The sequence below is a fragment of the Orcinus orca genome, chromosome 13, assembly GCF_937001465.1.
Source record: "Orcinus orca chromosome 13, mOrcOrc1.1, whole genome shotgun sequence".
Taxonomy (NCBI): domain Eukaryota; kingdom Metazoa; phylum Chordata; class Mammalia; order Artiodactyla; family Delphinidae; genus Orcinus; species Orcinus orca.
Window position 1 is genome coordinate 55,954,470 of NC_064571.1, and position 20,128 is coordinate 55,974,597.

The 20,128-nt window shown below is 39.5% G+C and overlaps 1 protein-coding gene across 5 annotated transcripts in view; it reads right to left on the bottom strand.

Annotated features, from left to right (window-relative positions):
- Window positions 1-18,542, bottom strand: part of PPM1B (protein phosphatase, Mg2+/Mn2+ dependent 1B) — a 98,926-nt gene extending 80,384 nt beyond the window's left edge. For all 5 annotated transcript variants that reach the window (XR_007470870.1, XM_049695997.1, XM_004265003.4 and 2 more), the window contains exon 1: window positions 18,402-18,542. The gene's annotated coding sequence lies outside the window, so the exon portion shown is untranslated. The remainder of the gene's footprint in view (window positions 1-18,401) is intronic.
- Window positions 18,543-20,128: the final 1,586 nt, after the last annotated feature.

Genomic DNA, 20,128 nt, shown 5'->3' on the forward strand with positions numbered 1-20,128 from the left:
AGAACTACCATATGACCCAGCAACCCCATACCGGGCATATACCCTGAGAAAACAGTAACTCAAAAAGAGTCATGTACCGCAATGTTCACTGCAGCTCTATTTACAATAGCCAGGACATGGAAGCAACCTAAGTGTCCATCAACAGATGAATGGATAAAGAAGATGTGGCACATATATACAATGGAATATTACTCAGCCATGAAAAGAAATGAAATTGAGTTATTTGTAGTGAGGTGGATGGACTTAGAGTCTGTCATACAGAGTGAAGTATGTCAGAAAGAGAAAAACAAATGCCGTATGCTAACACACAAATATCGAATCTAAAAAAAAAAAAAGGTTATGAAGAACCTAGGGGCAGGACAGGAATAAAGATGCAGATGTAGAAAATGGACTTGAGGAGATGGGGAGGGGGAAGGGTAAGCTGGGATGAAGTGAGAGAGTGGCATGGACTTATATATACTACCAAATGTAAAATAGATAGCTAGTGGGAAGCAGCCGCATAGCACAGGGAGATCAGCTCGGTGTTTTGTGACCACCTAGAGGGGTGGAATAGGGAGGCTGGGAGGGAGACGCAAGAGGGAGGGGATATGGGGATATATCTGTATAGCTATAGATAGATAGATAGATATGTATAGCTGATTCACTTTGTTATAAAGCAGAAACTAACACACCATTGTAACGCAATTATACTCCAATAAAGATGTTAAAAAAATAAAAATAAAAAACCCCCACAAAGCTTATTGCTTGGGACTTGTGAGTCACACAGTATTAATACCAATCCAGAGCCTTAAAGAACATATTCTTTCACAAATATCTGCATCAAATCCTAAACACTAGTCTCTGAATAAGAAGCAAAGGAAGAATACTTTTCCCTCTCACTAAACACAACATTTGGCTCTCATCCTTCCTTCCAATTCTTAATGCTTTCAGAATTAAATCAAAAGTTCTCTCTGCCTCCAAATCAACTCTGGTGAATTCTTATATGAGTGGCATTTGTTTAAGATTTTTGAAATAATAGTAGATATGGAAAGTTCAAAAGGGTCTGAATAATTGTTAAATTGATAGTTTTAACAGTTTTCATTATAGTTGGGTAACTAGGCCTTGACTACACCCAGCTCCAGTAATAAAGAGATGTTACTGATGAAAATATGCTGCGTAGTGTTAAGAATCTCCCCAAATTTGGAAACTATAGCTCTAGATTAGATTATGAAAACAACTCAGTAAGTCAGATTTTGTGAAATGAATTTATAAGTGAAGTTCACCACATACGAGAATAACTTAGATTTCTTGTTCTAACTCAAAAGCATAGCTAAAAATTTCAAATTTGGGGTAACAGTACCAGTTCTTAATCCCTCCCATAGTCCTTCAGTAAGGAAAAAGTAGGTCATAAAATGGAAACAGCTTTGTTGACAGTGGCATTTCGTTTTAGCTGCCAATTTAATGAGAAAACAAAAACATATCACTGCTTGGATATGTACAGTGTACTCTAAAAACTAGACTACATGCATATCTGAACTGTGAAGAATATGCATTCAGGCTTTGTCAGATTTTCATCAAACTGACAGCAATGCTCTATGCCAGAAAACAATGATACTTTAAGATATGCAAAGAAAGAAATTTTCTCATAGATTTTACATACAGCAAAACTGATTTTCAAGTACAAGAGCATAAACAAACTCTTATGAACATGAAAGAACTCAGGAAATATTGTTCCCATGAGGCCTTCCAGGGGAACCTGATTTGAGACAATGACATAAGCACGTGAGGATGAGGAAGCGAAAGAGGAGAAAGGGTCTCCTGAAGGCACAGAGCCAGAATGTTGCGTGAAAGACCTTAGGAATGACAGAAACCTCATTCCCAACGGCCATCATGACCAGATCCATGAAGCACTGCCTGCCATCATGAGGTATCAAAAGCTAGGAATGTCAGGTTCTTTGGTACCAAAGGTACACTTATTATGAGTCACAGGATCTGCAGAAACCCCAAGTCATGCCCTCTCTTTTAAATTACCACTCCCCCCTCAAGACTTCTTTTTTACATTAAAAAAAATAAAAACAAAAAGGTATGGGCGTTAAAACGAAGTAAACTTGAATTCAAATGCCAGCTCAACCACTTACTGTGTCACCCTGACCTAATTATTTAATTTCCTCAAAGCCATGATGTATTCATCTAAGAGACAGGAGTAATAAAAGCATCTATATCACAGAGCAGTTGTAGTAACTGAAAAAGACAGTGCAGGCTAACTGCATAGGTCAGTGTCCAGCATAAAGTGCTTTACAAGTATTACCTATTATTATCATTATAATCCACAAATCATACCTTAGTCTATCATAAGCAACATAATACATAAAAATCAGATATGTTCAAATAGCAAAAAAAAGTACACTTTATGTCCCAGATCAACTATTCATATATAAACTGACATTAGAAACTATCTGATGTTTAAGAGAATGACTGTCCTATGGATAATGTATTGAACTCTGAAGTTTTTCCAACTAGGCAAAACTATACTATTTAAATATTCTTTAAAAGCTTTTTTCATTTCTGAAATCCTTTCAATGACTTCTGAAACCAGCAAACCAAAAAAAAGTTTTAAATAAACTAGATATTATCAGACCATTTTAGTTGATTTTATATATATACATGTTTACTTATATTCCCAATATAGTAAAACCACTGCATTTGTCTGAATTACCTTCTCATATGTATAACTCCCTATTAGGACACATGAAGACGTAACACCAGTGTTAGATAGCTTTACTGTCAAAAAACAGGTCACTTCACTACGAAAACCTCGGATTAGAGTCCAATCCATAAAGTTCCATTCTGCTGCCCAACTTGTCCTTGTTGCTGAAGACCCCGGCTGCTGTTGTTTTACGTATGATAAAATGTACCCATTTTACATATACAATTTGACAAGCTATGACAAACATATACACTTGTGTAACCACCACCACCACAATATACAGAACATTTCTATCACTCCAAAAAGTTCCTCTGTGCCCCTTTGAGGATAATCTCCCCATCACCTCTAGACTTAGGCAAACACTCATCTGCTGTCAGAGTAGTTTTGCCTTTTCTAAAATTTCATGTACACAGAATCATACAGTATGTACTCCTTTGTGTCTGGCTTTTTTCACTTAGCATAATGTTTCAGAGATCCATCCATGTTGTGTTTATCATTAGCTTGTTCCTTTTTATTGCTTCCATGGCTCTTGAAAATTTTGGGCCCTCAGATTTGGAAGAAGGCTGAGGAAAGCCCAAAGAAAGTAGTTTAGGCTGGTATAAAGAACACATCACCAGCTACCTGCATGTGTCCATTAAAAGCTTGATATTATAAGGTTAAAGCATTTTCCCCCTTGACCCTAACACTGTCTTTTTCAGCTCAAGCTGCTGAAATCAGAGGGAGTTCATGTCCTACCTGTATTTGACTACCTGGATGATGAAACAAGGGCTAAAGGTAGCTTGGACTTTGTCATGATTTTATGCTTGTTCATTTTACTACAAGACTGACTTCATACATATTGACAGAAATGACCTTTCTTAACTTCAGCAAAGCAGCTCACGAATAAAATAACTGCTCTTCCTAATCCCAATAGTTTTTCAATTAGCAATGACAAAAAATAAGTTCAGGGCTACATGATTTTACTTCTGGTTGTTCTTTGTCCTCTTCTCCATCCTAAATAAATGACTCCAGATTACAAAAAGTAAAAATAAATAAATAAATAAAAATCAGAGAGCAAAGGTTTCATGAAGCTTTTGGAGAAAATTTTATTTGCAGGTTTGATTATCTAATCATTTTAGTGCTATGTTTATAAGAAATTAGTGAAGTAGAACAGAACATGACTCTAAAGTACAATCATAATCCTAATATTCACCAAAGTGAATTTACTTTAGCCTGGAACATGGTCATAGTATGAACAACTTATCTAGAATGTTTCATACAGAGAATATTTTCTCAAGATATATAACCATTATCAGGGCTTCCCTGGTGACGCAGTGGTTAAGAATCCTCCTGCCAATGCAGGGGACACGGGTTCGAGCTCTGGTCCAGGAAGATCCCACATGCCGCAGACCAACTAAGCCCACGTGCCACAGCTACTGAGCCTGAGCTCTAAAGCCCACATGCCACAACTACTGAGCCCGCGTGCCTAGAGCCCATGCTCCGCAACAAGAGAAGCCACTGCAACAAACAGTAGCCTCTGCTCGCCGCAACTAGAGAAAGTCCACACGCAGCAACAAAGACCCAACGCAGACAAAAATAATAAAGTAAATAAATTTATAAGAAAAAGATACAATATATAACCATATCAGTACAAAAGTCCCCAATATTCCTGGCAAAACAACTCAAACACTGATGCTTTGCTTGGCAGAATAGGCTCCTGCTCAAAAAAATTAGCTCATATATCAGTCTGGTCCTAAAAAGGAGGCTTCTCAAGACAAGGTACTTTGTGGCACTTCACACTACTGATAATTCCTCCCTTCCTGAAACTCTTGACACTTCTGCTGACTTTCAAAACACTCGAATTCAAAACACAATCATTCATGTTCATACTTTTTCCTTCAGCCTCCTAAATTCAAGAGGGAAGTGGGCCCCCCAAAACAGTAATTAGCCTTCAACCCAAAACATAGTATCTGCCCTCTGATCCAATCTCATTGCTTCAACCATCACTTCTAGATTGACTTCTCAGATGAATTTTAGTCTGGATTTTAATCATTAAGCTTGGTTGCTGTACACAGCTCTTTAAACATAACATAACCAAAATCTTCATCTCTGCCCCCAAACCACCTTCATATCCCAATCTAACTACTATTTGTATTAACTACCTGTTAATCTACCTATTCGTAATCTCTCTTTTAGTAACTTGGGCTAGAAACCATAAATCTTTTATATAAATCCAGTCACTGCACACCATGTCCCAACACATCTTCCATTTAAGTATCTCACTTGTCCTCCATCATAATCTTGAGCCTTATGACCTATTCTCTGGATTATCTAACAGCCTCCTAATTGGTCTCCCTGACTTCAATCTCCCCTTCCTTCAATCCACCTTACAGATTACCACCAACTTGATTTCCCTAAAACATACCTTACCTGTTCCCAAAAGATAAAGTTGCTTCCCACTCCCCAACTAAAATTGAGTACAAAATATCCAGTCTGGAACCTTCTCTAACCTGCCCAGCCGAGGACTTACACAGGCCACGTACATCATGCTTACTCCCACCTCACAATTTGCCCTATCTCTTTAAGCTAACCAAATCATTCAACACGCCTATGAAATAACATCTCCTCCTTGATGCCTTCTTCAACCTTTCACCCCACCCTCTCACCATTCCTATACAATCATTCATATTCCTTTTAACATTTTCACCTTCCTTATCCCCTCACATCCTAATCTGTGACCTTGGCACCTAGCAAGTATTGAGTAAAATACACAGTAAGGTAAAAAATACTTCTTCCAGAAAAGATATCCTGTCAGCCATTCCAACATTCACAAAAATATTATATTGGAAGACTGATTAACCCCTATCATCCACTGTAACATTTATTAAGTACAGGCAGTTCTGGATTTCCAGGAATTTTACTTTTTGCATTTCACATTTAAAGCACCCAGACAACTACATCCACTTAACTGCAGACAGAGGACACACTAATGAATTTGTCACCTGGTTTGTTTCCAGATGCAGCATAAAGCATCCCCAACTCCCTACCTCAGTGGAGCCCCACAGCCCTTTTTAAAAGCATCTTTGGCTCTAGGCCAGAATCCACTCCGCCTAGCTCTTCCTACGGGTCCTTGAGATTAGAGTCAAGGAAAGAAGCAGCAAGACTAAGCCCCGAGCAAAGGGAAGGAAAACAAATATACACAAAGGATTCTTAAGTATAAAGCAATCACTGTGTCCCCCTTCTCTCCCTCATATAACCATTCAAGCATTATTCTTCCAAGGATTCACTTCAATCCAAATACTTTTGGAGTCATTTTAAAACTGGCTTTAGGTTAAAATGTTTAATGTGTCATTTTATAGAGATACTGTCTAATTAATCCGTAAAAACTCTTAAACACGATTAACAAAAACACCAGCATTCTAATGGCAAAGTAAATCCATATCTATGCCTGTAAGATTTTGTCATTAAGAAAAAAACAGGGACTTCCCTGGTGGTCCAGTGGTAAAGAATCCGCCTTACAATGCAGGGGACACCGGTTCTATCGCTGGTCAGCAAACTAAGATCCCACATGCCGCGGGGCAACTAAGCCCACGCGGTGCCTCAACTCCAGAGCCCACACGCCCTGGAGGCTGCGCACCACCACTAGAGAAGAGAAAACCCGCCGGCAACAAACGATCCCGCCTGCTTCAACGAAGAACCCGAGTGCCCTGACACAGCCAAAAATAAACAAATAAAATTTTAAAGAAAGAAAAAAACCAACAAGAAAATAGAAAATAGGGGAAATGATAATAGCAAATACACAAAAGGGGAAATTTAAATGGCCAATAAACATATGAGAATGTTCATCCTCACAGTAATAGGAAAATGCAAAATTAAGGTCACAATGAAACATAATTTCTCTCTCATTACATTGAGGGGGGGAAGATTCTCAGTACCAAATGGAGACAAGGATATAGAGCTGTGCTGTCTGATACAGTAGCTACTAGCCACTTGTGACTAGTAAGAATCTGAAATGTGGCTAATGCAAATTGAGACTTGCTGTTAAACATAAAATACATGATGTAACTACGAGAAAATTTTAAGTTACATGTATGACCAACATTATATTTATATAGGACAGCACTGATATTGACATAGAGCAACAGGCACTTTTATATACCACTGGCCAGAGTATAAACTGGTACAGCCACTTTGGAGAGAATTTCAAAATATTTAGGTGGGTTGTAGGATAAGAATAACCTAAGTTCAGCAGTTATACTCGTAACTTTGTGCTCTAGAGAAACTCTCACACATATATACAAAAAGATGTAAATTATGTTTCAGCACGATTGTATATAAATACAAAAATAATCCAAATGTTCATCCAGAAACACTAGACAAAATGTGTTATGATCACACAATGGGATACTATGCAATACTATTTAAAAAGAGGAATAGATCAACAAGGAAAAACTTTGCAGAAATGTTAAGTAAAAAAAGCTAATTTTATTTAAAAAATTCCATATACAATCATGCTCAGCAACTATAAACTATCTTAAAACAGTCCTATACGCTATTTTCACATAGATACACATGGAGATTGTATATGTGAGGGTAGGCACAAAATTCAAGACAGTGGGAAAGAAACGATGGTATCCAGGAAGATTACAGAAGGGCTTCAACTATACCGATAGTGTTCCATACCCTAAAATAAGCTGGGTAGTGGGTACTTTATGTTCTTTATTCTTTTTATGCCTGAAATATTTGTTTTAATATATGATTTTGTATACCATGTATAGCACTATAACTGGGTATACTTTATGGTTTGGGGGACATAAGCAAAAACTTCACAATTTTAATCATGTGAAAAGCAACCTTTATACCTTGAATAACATCAGGATGCAGGAGAGGCAACACTTAAACACCAATTATATAAAACACCAATTTTATACCACTACTAGCAACATAATGAGAAAAACAGAAGAATACAAATCAGGGGTCAGCAAACTTATTCTTGAAAGAACCAAATAGTAAATATTCGGGGCTTTGCAGGGCCATATGGTTTCTGTCACCGCTACTCAACCCTGCCATAGTAGTGGGAAAGCAGCCAGACAGTACGCAAACAAATGAGCATGGCTGTGTTCCAATAAAACTTTATTTACAAAAACAGGCAGCATACCAAATTTGGCCAGTGAGCTACGGTTTGATAACCCCTGTCAAGATCCATCTTTAAAAAAGAAATCAAGGGCTTCCCTGGTGGCGCAGTGGTTAAGGATCCGCCTGCCAATGCAGGGGACACAGGTTCAAGCCCTGGTCCGGGAAAATCCCACATGCCGCAGAGCAACTAAGCCTGTGCACCACAACTACTGAGCCTGCGCGCCTGGAGCCTGTGCTCCACAACAAGAGAAGCCACCGCAATGAAGAGTAGCCCCCACTCGCCACAACTAGAGAAAGCCCACACGCAGCAAGAAGACCCAACACAGCCAAAAAATAAAATAAAATAAAAATAAAATAAAATAAATATAATTTTTTTTAAAAATCAATAAATCCATTAAGTCAAAGTCTGAAGGAGAAATGGATTTCTATAGTAACAAAGTATGCCATGAATTACCCGGTAATCATAAAAGAGAAAATGTTTCTTGTCCATGGAGACATCTAGCAATCACCACCTTAACCCAGCAATCAAACTTAGTACCACAAATAGTGCGACGCAATCATTTTGTACCTCCTGATGTGATGTAATACGAAGCAGCATCACCTATGAAGTATCCCGGCCAAATGTTTAACCTGAATTCAACGCAGTCTTTAGTTAAGTTTTAAACAAGTTTAAAAAAAACAGACAAATTCTGAATACAGGACATTTCACAAAATAATTGGTCTCTTGAGAAAGTCATTTTTTAAAACTGGTGTTTAAATTTAAAAGTGAATTGAGACACAACAGCAAATGCAATGTAATACAAGATCCTCACTGGACCTTGGTATGGAGGGGAAAAAACTATATACATCTGGATTGGGGATTACATGACTTCTGGGGATTAGATAATTGTGTTACGTACGATAAAAATATTTTAAGTATTGAGGAAAATGTCACTTTTTGGAGATTCATACTTAAGTATTTAGGGGTGAAGTACATGATGTCTATAGTTTATTTTTAAATGGTTCGGCAAGATTATGGATGAAGCAAATAGGGCAAAAATATAAAATACCATCGAATTTAGGTGGTGGCATATATGAACTCAATGTACTGTTACAATATTCCATAGGATTAAAAATTTTCATAATAAAAACACCAGAATGCAATGAGATTATATACTTATTAAATTTTTTTCATCAATCTCCTCCACAAATATTAGTCTTAAGTTTCCCTAAAAGCTCTCAAGGTCCTAAACTTTCCTAAAGTTCACAACCCTGATGTTTTTCCTTTTAAGCATCTGATTTCTAAAAGTGAGAACAAGGCAATTACAAGGTAAGACAATCTAATTATACTGCCATTTGACTTTTATACATTTTATAAAGATTCTTAATATATAAAACATACTGATATTCCTTTATAGCATTTTTACTTTTCACTTTGTATAATAATTCATATACACGTTTACTCCTTTCCTCATACCACACATGGCAGACTCAGATAATCTTTGTCCCCCAAAGTATCTAACACTAGCAGACAATATTTACTTACTAAATAAAAATTGAATAGCAGGAAATTTGTGTTCATACCTTTAACACGTTAAGCATCAAATCTTTGAGAAGGAATGCAAACCTCCCTCCCCTCTTCTTACTCTCTATTCTCCTCCCCCTGAAAGATACTGTTTTTATGGGAAAATCTATTCAGCAACTATTTATAGAATATAATATAGATACATGGATAAATCTGCACACAAAACTAACACAGTTGTTGTCCCTGTGTTGCTTACAGGGCCTCTCACTGTTGTGGTCTCTCCCGCTGCGGAGCACAGGCTCCGGACGCGCAGGCTCAGCGGCCATGGCTCACGGGCCCAACCACTCCGAGGCATGTGGGATCTTCCCGGACCGGGGCACGAACCCGTGTCCCCTGCATCGGCAGGCGGACTCTCAACCACTGCGCCACCAGGGAAGCCCCTAAACTTTTAATTATTATAAAGTGCATGTAAAAGTTCCATCTTAACCGGTACGTGGGCCTCTCACTGTTGTGGCGTCTCCCGTTGCGGAGCACAGGCTCCAGACGCGCAGGCTCAGCGGCCATGGCTCACGGGCCCAGCCGCTCTGCGGCATGTGGGATCTTCCCGGACCAGGGCACGAACCCATGTCCCCTGCATCGGCAGGCGGACTCTCAACCACTGCGCCACCAGGGAAGCCCAGAACTCTTAATTTAAGAGTCAAAAGAACCTCAAGACATCAGATGGTCCAACCCTCTGCCTTAATGCAAAAATATTACATTACAGATTAAAGCCACTAAATTGGAGAAAGAATAAGTAACTCACAAAGTCACAGGATCATTAAAAGGTTCAGTGGGAACCTCAAACAGGGTCTTCTGCCTCCTGGTTTACCATATATCATTTAGTATAGCAATAAGAGAAAGCACTCAAATGTTCCAAGGCTCTATGGTAATGACTACCCGGAATACCCCAACCCAACAATTTTATGAAATATCCTCACTTAACAAACAAGAACACTGAGGCTTAGAAACATTAAGTAACTTGCTTTAAATTACCCATCTACAGAGTGGTGGAAGAGGGATTCAAATCCAGGTGGTCTGACTTTAGAGTCTATGCTTCCAATCATCTTCCTCCTTTTGGAACTTTTTCCAAAAACATAGCCCACTCCTAGTACAAAGCTTTCTTACACTTAATATACACATACAAACATATGCAACAAAACAGTGCCAAGCATCCTACAGCATTACCTAAAAGCACAGAGTAGCAAAGATTCAGAAATATGTATCTAAATCTTTGGAAAAGACGCCTCATGCACATTTGTGAAACAGTAATTCTCACCTAGGTCTGTGGATGTAGACCAGTTTTCATTCTTAGGTGACTAAGAAGATAACAGATTTAAGGCCTGAAAACATACTCTTTTAATGTCATCACTGTTTGGCCAGCACCTCTGACCATCGTTCAAGTATAATCCTGAAGCTACTGCTATCTAGCATCTCCCAAACTTTGTTAGACAAAATATCACACAACCAGTTAACCATCACACTTATTTTTACCTTGTTAGATCGTTTTCAGTCCTCTTAAAACCCAGGGTCAGTGTTATTCCAGACAGCTCTCTATAATTAACTATGCATTTCTACTCCTTTATATTCAAAATATACCTTATACCTGACTCCGTAACTTGGCCATGTAATATATATCCGAACCAAAACAAAAGACCCACCTACATGAATTCTACTTTGTAGGATGGTCATAAAGTCTGAAAACATAAATATTATTTTAACATATTCTATAACATCAATAAACCATTTATTGTGTATGCATCTGTGTTTCCAGACCTGGTAGCCACCCTGTACTTAAATAAAAATCAAGTAAGCAAAGACAGAGGCAGAAAAAGCAACACAAATCAAAAGTACAACCGCAAATAACCTGAACTAAAATACAAACCTATCTCTGAGAAAAAGACTCAAGATATAAGATAAGAGCAATAACATTCTAAATCATCACTTAATCCTTATAAGCCTCTACTTCCCTTATGAACTAGAGTTAGATTTTATAAAACAAAAACAAAATGAAAGTAAAACTTAACTCTATTATGTACTGAGCTAAAAGTTACCATTTCACTTTCACATTTTGATTCAAAACACTCCAGAAGAGCTGAACATAAAGAAGTTAAACTCAGTTTCCTTACATTTAGGACCTAGAACCACCAAAGCTTTAATTAAATTCTGAATCATATAAACAAACCCAATTATAAGAGATAATTTAAGAAATCAAGTAAGGTTGTTTTTGTCTTGTTTTTCCATCTAAAATACAGGCACTCAAAGATGTCCAAATGTTGAACAGCTTCATGAACCTGGTCTGAATTACAGTACTAAATTTAATATATTCAAAAGTACAAGTTCTTTTGCACATCAATTTTGATAAAAGTGATAAACACATTAAAAGTGAAACTAGAAATTTGAAGGCTTATTTGAGTGCTATAAAGGAGGTATCTTAGGTCATGAATGGAACTAGTGTTCATTTTTACATTGGGGCACTGAAATAAACACAAGTTGATTTGCTTTAAAATAAAAAAATCGATCTCAATTCACTGCAGCAAGCAAGATCACATGAAACTCTAACTCAATGACTCACTAATGAAAGCAAAAGACCATTATGCATTAAAACAAAAACAAACATCAAAGATCTCTCATGCTTATAAGTGTGCAATGTTTGCGTAAACTCAAGAAGAGCCATCTTTACCAAACTGGATCATCACTAGTAAAGTTAAAGAACAGAAGTAGAAAACTAAGCACCTACTTCATCATAAGTGCAAGAGGACATCCTCATCCAGAAACTTACAATGCAGGAAGACAAAGACACAACTTCAAGTAATATACCACAACTACGGAATTAAGGGACGCAGTGGCTATATACAGATCAATATGAGCACAATAAACCTAAGAGACAGATTGACTCCATCAGCTATCTTCAAGAGAACGGTCTTATAACTAGAGACAGAACAGCAGTCACAAATCAGTGACAGTATTTCAGACACTACTGGCCAACCATTAATCTTTCAGCTATATTCGCAAAAGAAGAGAAACAACAGGGTCTTTTCTAAACACAAATAATAACATATATTTTATAGGTACATCCCAAGTTATTTAAACCAGACTTGTTAAAAGACCTGTTTACCCTCCTCCCATTTTCCCATCTTTTCTCCCATTCTCCTGTCCAAGAACCCCTCTATCCAAAGTTGGACAGTACATGGTGTTTCCCCCAGCTTCCCTCATGCCTAATGTAGGGATTTCTTTTTTTTATCTTTGGCTCACATTTTAATCTTAGGTACAACAATATTTCCCCCTTCCTACTTCCTCTTTTCATATTCCAGTTTTTGTCCAGTTACAGAAAAACTCTTCTTCCCTCTCTCTTGTCAAAAATAGTAAAGCTCTAATCATAGCTTCTCAGCAAAGTGTAGAAAACACCATACATGCCAAATCCCACTCATAATTAAATCATCCACAAAGGAAGCAGAGTTGTAATGTAAATTAAGGAAGAGTTTGTTATCGGAACAGAAGATCTCCGAGGGCAGGGATTGTGTCTATTTTGTTGGGCCTCCTGCCTGGAATGGAACCTTGCATATTAGAAGGCACTCTGAATGCAAGAATAATTGGGGCGTAAGAGGAGGGTAGCCCACAGACTAAATACTATTAAGCTCTACTGAATTTTTTTACTTCTCAATGGGTTGGTAGCCTAGAGAAGTAAAAGTAACAAGAAGCCTCTCATATCTAAACTTGATCTCCCACACATTCTATCATTTAGAGTTGCTTTGAGTTTAATTATTTGCTCTTTGTAAGAGACTAGGAAGGGCCACCTGTGTTCAATAGATAGCACCAGTTCCTTAACTTAGAGTTGATTGCTTTAATCAGAAAAGGGAAAAAGAAAAACTCTTTGCCAAAATAGCTTAAGCACCCATGAGTAATATGGACACTCCTAGATTCTCCTATTCATAAGAACATCTATTAACCATCCCTTTTCAAGGTTAGGAGCGCACTTATACATACCTACACCAAGAAAATGCAATTATACTTAAGAATCAGTGACATTACCCTCAAGCTTTTAAAAGTTCTTTGAAATCCTTCAGAACTTCACAAATTTATCAAACCTACTTCTCAGGTATGTACTACCTATCAAACAAACTCTATACACTTGGCTTTTTTCTTATATAACAAACTTGATTATACCTAATAACATAACCACATTTGACAACAGTTTTCCATGAAAGAAAAGGTTTTTCATATTTCTTTCATACAAATGCACTTTTCATTCACAGTCTATTTTGAAATGGAGATCATTCTACATAGACAAAAAGCACCAGCAATACCAGACACAGGTCTTACCCTCCCTATATCACTACCAGTAATTGGTCCCATCTCTAAAAGTAAAACAAGTTCCTTAATATTAAATACAAGTCTTGCAATGTTTCTCTCTCATCTAAACTTCAGACCATGTTTTAGTAGATCTTCTTTTATTCAAAAGGATGCAAAACAAGTTTTCCAACTAGCATTATGTTTCTTAACTTTAAGATCTTTAATTTTCAAGAAATAAATCAATTTAAAGCCAATAAATATAATCTTGATATTTTAACATACTCCAAAAGAAAACTATGAATCCATTTTTAGCAAGTTACTATTAAACTACTTATTAAGTCATAAAAGCATGAAATTGGCAAACTATGCTTTAAATGTTACAAATCATGTTAAATGTCTAAATATATGAACAAGCTAAAACTACAATTGATTGTTAAACTACTGGGTTCTTCAGTAAGTTATTACGAAGGGTATCATGTTAAGATATTGCAGATGTGGTCAGAAGTTAGCTGTAGTAAAAGAAAAAAAAAATTTACTTGAGAAATTCTGTGTCATGGCTTACCATAATTCAGAGCAAAATGTTTATGTCTGTCATTAACATTAAACTTAAGAGGAGAAATAAAACACTTGAAAACTTAAAAAAAAAAGGTATGAGCTACCACATGGTATTTGTTTCCTAGGTTGCTAGATGATACTAAAAACTAAATCTCAAAATCTTCATAACACCTGAGAAACGAAACTACAGTAGATAGACTACACTTTTGGAAAGCTTTATACCTTTATCAAGAATTCAGTGAAGACTTATTTTTATAACACTGATTCAACTACCTAATCAAATCACTCTAGTCTAAATGGTGGTGGTCTGGTCTGGGGACAAACCAGAGAGACAGAATGCTGAAAAGTGTAACTCAAGTCAAATCTAAACAAGGAGGTTAAATCACCTTAGAAATGTTTCATTTGAAAAAGATTCAAAAATGGCTAATCAGAGATATAAGCATACTTAAATTAGTTGGAAAGATCAAAAGTTATTTTATTTTAAATCAATGTTTTGATGTAAAGAAGTATCACCAACAAAGACAAGAATAAAAAACAGATTATGAACCCCATGTATCTTTTTTTTTTTTTTTTTTTTGCGGTACGCGGGCCTCCCACTACCGTGGCCTCTCCCGTTGCAGAGCACAGGCTGCGGATGCGCAGGCTCAGCGGCCATGGCTCACGGGCCCAGCCGCTCCACGGCATGTGGGATCTTCCCGGACCGGGACACGAACCTGTGTTCCCTGCATCGGCAGGCGGACTCTCAACGACTGCGCAACCAGGGAAGCCCCCATGTATCTTTTTCTTCACCTGTACTTGTTAGATCAGCTGCTAGAAGCTGATGACAAGCTCTGTTACTTTATAAATTTTATGACAGTCAAGCAAAAACTATAAAAATCAATACTCCCCAAATCGACACTATTTTACCTTCACCGTTCAGTTTGAGTACAGGATAGTGAGATGGGTAGTAATCCAGATTACACTTTTGTAGTTTTCTCAATTTCTAGGAATCTTATTCATATCCCCAATTACTCAATGCTCCTAATCCACAGTGTGAAAAATCATCAAAAATCCATATTCCCCAAAATTCTCTTACCACTCATTGTAATTTTAACCTAAGTATTACTTAAATAAATTTTCCTATTAGAATTTTGGAACTTAAAAAAATTTTAACTCTTAGAACTCTGATACTTCAGTTGTTTCCCTACTAATTTTTCCTTAAATCAGTGAACTGTGAAAGGCATATTTCACAAAAAAGTAAAATGCCATGTATATTTTAATAAGTGAATTTTATTCACCTTATTAATATCTTATGAAGGACTACTGTAGAGTTCTATTTTATTTACCTTCTATGCTAGATAATGTCAAAAAATACTTTTAAATAATTACGTATAATATACAAATATTCATATAATGTAGATAATACATGTAACTACCACCACTGAGTATGGGGGGGAACATTCACTCCCAGTATCACGTGCAATAAATGTTTACCAATCCATCTACAAGGACATGTTTGCAATCTTTCCACTACTGGCTCAGCCAGTTTTCAATGAAACTCCACAATCGCTAAACAATACTATGGCAAATTCTACTCTTCCACGAATGCCAAGAGATAGTGTATTCTACTCTTCCACGAATGCCAAGAGATAGTGTATCTTCCACGAATGCCAAGAGATAGCATCACATTTTAATTCAAAAAACTCCATAAAAGAAATGTACGTTATAAGAAAATAAACTTTCAACGACAGCCACTTTTTCTGACCTCGTCAACTTGTGAATGAGGCGTTCTTAGAAGCACAGATATTTTAGACACTATATTATTCCTTCAAATGCTGTAATCTTAAGGGATTTGGTAATTACATATGAATTACTAACATAAGCTAATATTTACTGACCTATCAGACAAACTGAAAAGGCTTTCACCTGTTCCTGGAGTCTTTATAGAAATCACCCAGTATAAGAAAACAGGTGTTGAAAGCTCTGATGGTCACATCACAGAGAATCATCACAACATGAACAAATCCAAAGGGTAATGTCCAAGAAACTGGGGAAATCTTAACTAATGGGTATGAAAGATCAAATAAAAATACTATTCCATGCTGACAGTGCAACATAAACACTGCAGAAACTGTAGTAAGACTTTTTATGAGAGCAAAAATAAATGAAGAGGAAAAAAGACAAACAACCATTTAAAAAAAAAAAGATAAAGAAGACACTGAGAGAAGGTAAGAAGCACAGTAAAAATCAGGATTATCCCTGAAAGAAAATCTGTTGACTAACAAAATCTGTTCTAAATACTAAATAAAAGTTCTAATGAAACAACCCATTGTCCATTCAAGAAACCTACAATATTATTCCTTTAAGAAATTACCATTTCAGGGCTTCCCTAGTGGCAGAGTGGTTAAGAATCCACCTGCCAATGCAGGGGACATGGGTTCGAGCCCTGGTCTGGGAGGATCCCACATGCCGCGGAGCAACTAAGCCCATGTGCCACAACTACTGAGCCTGAGCTCTAGAGCCCGCGAGCCACAACTACTGAGCCCGTGAGCCACAACTACTAAAGCCCACATGCCTAGAGCCCCTGCTCGCAACGAGAAGTCCCGCACCGCAACGAAGAGTAGCCCCCACTCGCCACAACTAGAGAAAGCCCGTGGGCAGCAACAAAGACCCAATGCAGCCAAAAATAAATAAATTAAATAAATAAATTTTTTTAAAAAAGAAATTACCATTTTAATAGTAAAACTGCAACTGTATCTTTTTAAAAGGCTATACACTTGGAAAAGACTACTATAATAATTAGAACAACTTGCCTCACCATTTATTTAGAAATGCTCTATTTAAAAGCAGGCCAACAATAGGAACTTTGCTATTGCACAACAGAGAAAGTAAATGAAATAATGTCTATTAACATTCAGTGTTGATAACATGTTTCTGCATCTCCTAGAACATACTGATCTACGCTAACCTGAACAATTTACCACTTCCACATCCATGCAGTAGCTCAAATAAAATGAGTTCCTGTGTTAATCCCACAGTAAACCTCGGTAATTCTCACATCACAGGAGTTGTAAACGTTTGTTAACAGAAAAAGAATGTTTTTCCCAAAATAGCTACATAACTCTTAAGACTACTCAAATTCCTAAATAATCCTTTTTACAAGACTCCCACCAACTTTATTTTGATACATTAAACATGTGGAGCCTATTTTAAAAGGTATTTAACAGTGACTTCATCAAAACAGCTTCCTAGTTGTTCTCATGTCTTTTTTCTAAAGTTTTCAAATTGTTTTTAAGCCAACTTGAATAGTGATGAATGTGAGCCGCTATCAAAACGCTTAAGAAGCATTCTGCCAAACAAGATGGGCAAAAATGTTCTAGATCTGCTCAATCTGACATTAGAGGTCATGCAACTTGAAAAATGAAATAACTATTTCCAACACTCATTGAGCCCTTCATTTTAAACATAACTTCAGGGCTATTTCCACACTCTACATTTAATAATACAATTTTTTAAAAAGGATGTTAGGCTCGGTGAAATCAGAAACTGATCTGCCACTTAAAGCTGGTGAGTCTATTCTTAATGGGCCTCTGGTAGATTTGGGATACTGACGATAGCAGTTTCATTTAAGAACTTCACTAGTAAAAAGAATGACACCCGAAAAGGATTGCTGGGGAAGACAGGGAAGAGAAGACCGGAGTCTCCTGAGAAGAAAAAGAGAAACGATTTAAATAAAGTCGCTAAGGAGGAAGGAGGTGGTGAGACGCGCAGACAGAAGAGCGAGAAAGAAGATTTAACGAGGAAGTGAAATGGAGCGCAGAGGAAGACAGAAGCTAATGAGGAAACAAATGGGAAAAGGTAGTGTTTTCAAACAGGCATGCACCAGGAAGGGACGAGTTACGGCCTGGAGTAGCCCCAGTGCTTTCAGGTGAAAGAGATGCTCGCAGAGAACAGGGACAAGCAGTTTACTTCCAGGCTTTCGAGCAAACTAAAATTCCCTGCCCCGAACCTCTCCCAGCCTCGGCCGAGCGCGGAGGCGGCGGCTGGGGAAGGGGCCTAGCCAGGAGCCAGGCCCGGCGTTCCGCTCCTCTGGGCTCCGCGGCCGAGGGAAAGAGGCGAGGATTAAGCGGGGAGAGGTCCCGGCCGCAGCTCGGCGGCACCCCGAAAACGGTCCGGGGCCTCGGCGGTGCCCGCGAGCTGTTCCCCCTGCGGCGGGGCGCCCAGCGGCCTTACCTGGGGCGAGGGAGGGAGGCGAGGTCTAGGGCGTCCGCTCGCGCCCGCCGCAGAACCCCTCTGCTGCACTCAGCCCAGGCTTCCAACGGAGGCGCGACCCTGGCTCAGCCGCCGCTTCCCCCTCGGGGTCTTAGCCACCGCCTCCGCCGCCTCCGGGGCTGTTTACACCGTTGGGCCCCGCACGCCGCCGCCGCCGCCGCTGCCGCCTTCTCTCCACCCTAGCGCCGTTGCCGATTCGGCCGCCGCCACCTCCTCCGCCGCAGCCTCGTCTCTCTGGAGCATCTTCCAGCCACCGAACCCTGAGAAACAGAGACTCCAGCCGCGCCGGCAGGAAACTCCCCCGCAACTGCTAGGGGGACGAAGCGGTCAGAACACCGGCGGCTTTTCCGCCATTGAGCAGCAGCCGCTCGGCTCCTTCTGCAACCCCCCTCCCCGCACCCTGTCCTTCCCCGCCCCTCGGAGAGCCCCACCCCCAGCTCCCACCCATTGGCACGCCGCGCGGTATCTCGCTGTACCCGGTTTGCTGGACGGCCCGTCAATCACCGCCCTCCCTCCCAGTCCCGCAGCCCCTGTGCCGCCGTCCTTAGTTTTCCCCGCCCACAATGCCCCTCCTCTGTGTTCCTAATTTCCCATTGGGCATCAGTGACCACCTTCAATTGGCAAGGTCAACTATCCATCAAACACCGCCCACTGAGTGAGACCCAACCCTTCATTACCCTTTACTTCATTCAGCCCCGCCTCTGCTATACCTCCGGACGTCAGGGACCAACCCACCCTAACAGCCATACGTAGAGACCGTCGTCAATCAAATAACGCCCACCTGCGCTCCGCCTCTCAAAGCCCGAGTCCTAGCGATAGTCTTTTCTTATTGGTATAAAGGGTGGCCCGAACTCTCAATCATTGGCTTTCTCTACATGTCCGTCACGGAACCAATTTCCAAGTCCGTCACACCGGCTTTTTTTAAATGAACGCGCAAAAGGCGGGGAAGTATTCGAAAAGCGATTGGCTAGTCTTCGGAAACGGTCAAACCCAGAGTCTTTGCGGAGGCTTCTCGTTCTGTGAGGACCATGTCCCTTTATTTCTGACCTCCAAGCCTCGCGTAAAACAAACGCCATAAAGGAGCCAGCGGGCTGTCCAATTATAGGTGTGGAGGCCTAGTCCCACCCGGAATTGCAGGGGGTTGGCTGCTGATTGGCAAACAAAGTCCTACTAGGCCCCCATTGGAGGATATAAACGCCTCTCTTAGACGTCGAGACGGGAAGGGAAGGCGCAGGCGAGGACAAGAAGCGATCTAGGGAGAGGCGGTTGTTTTGCTTTAGCCAGCGGGTGGGGCGCACGCGGGAGAGGGAACCTCGGGAGGCAGGGCTCTGGAGGGGGTGTTGCGGGGAGGGGAAAGGCCCGGATGCTCCCTAACAATGAAATCATCGCCGACCAATCAGAGCAGCTGAACTGGGATACCTGCCTAACCTGTCCCCAGAAGCGAAGAAAATGAGTTAGAGAGCGGGAAATTGGGGTGTCAGGAGAGGACAAAAAGCGACGTGAGAAAATGAGACAGGCGATCCCTTCAGGAGGATTCTGTGCTGTTAGGAGTTATTTTTATTCCTTCTCGGCCCGCACTGCCTGGCATTCAGCCCTTGACATTTCCGTGTTTTGTTTCTTAGTCAACGTTGATTTTAGAAACTCTTGGCCTAGTCTTTGACATTCGTTCGCTCCACAGTTATTGAACG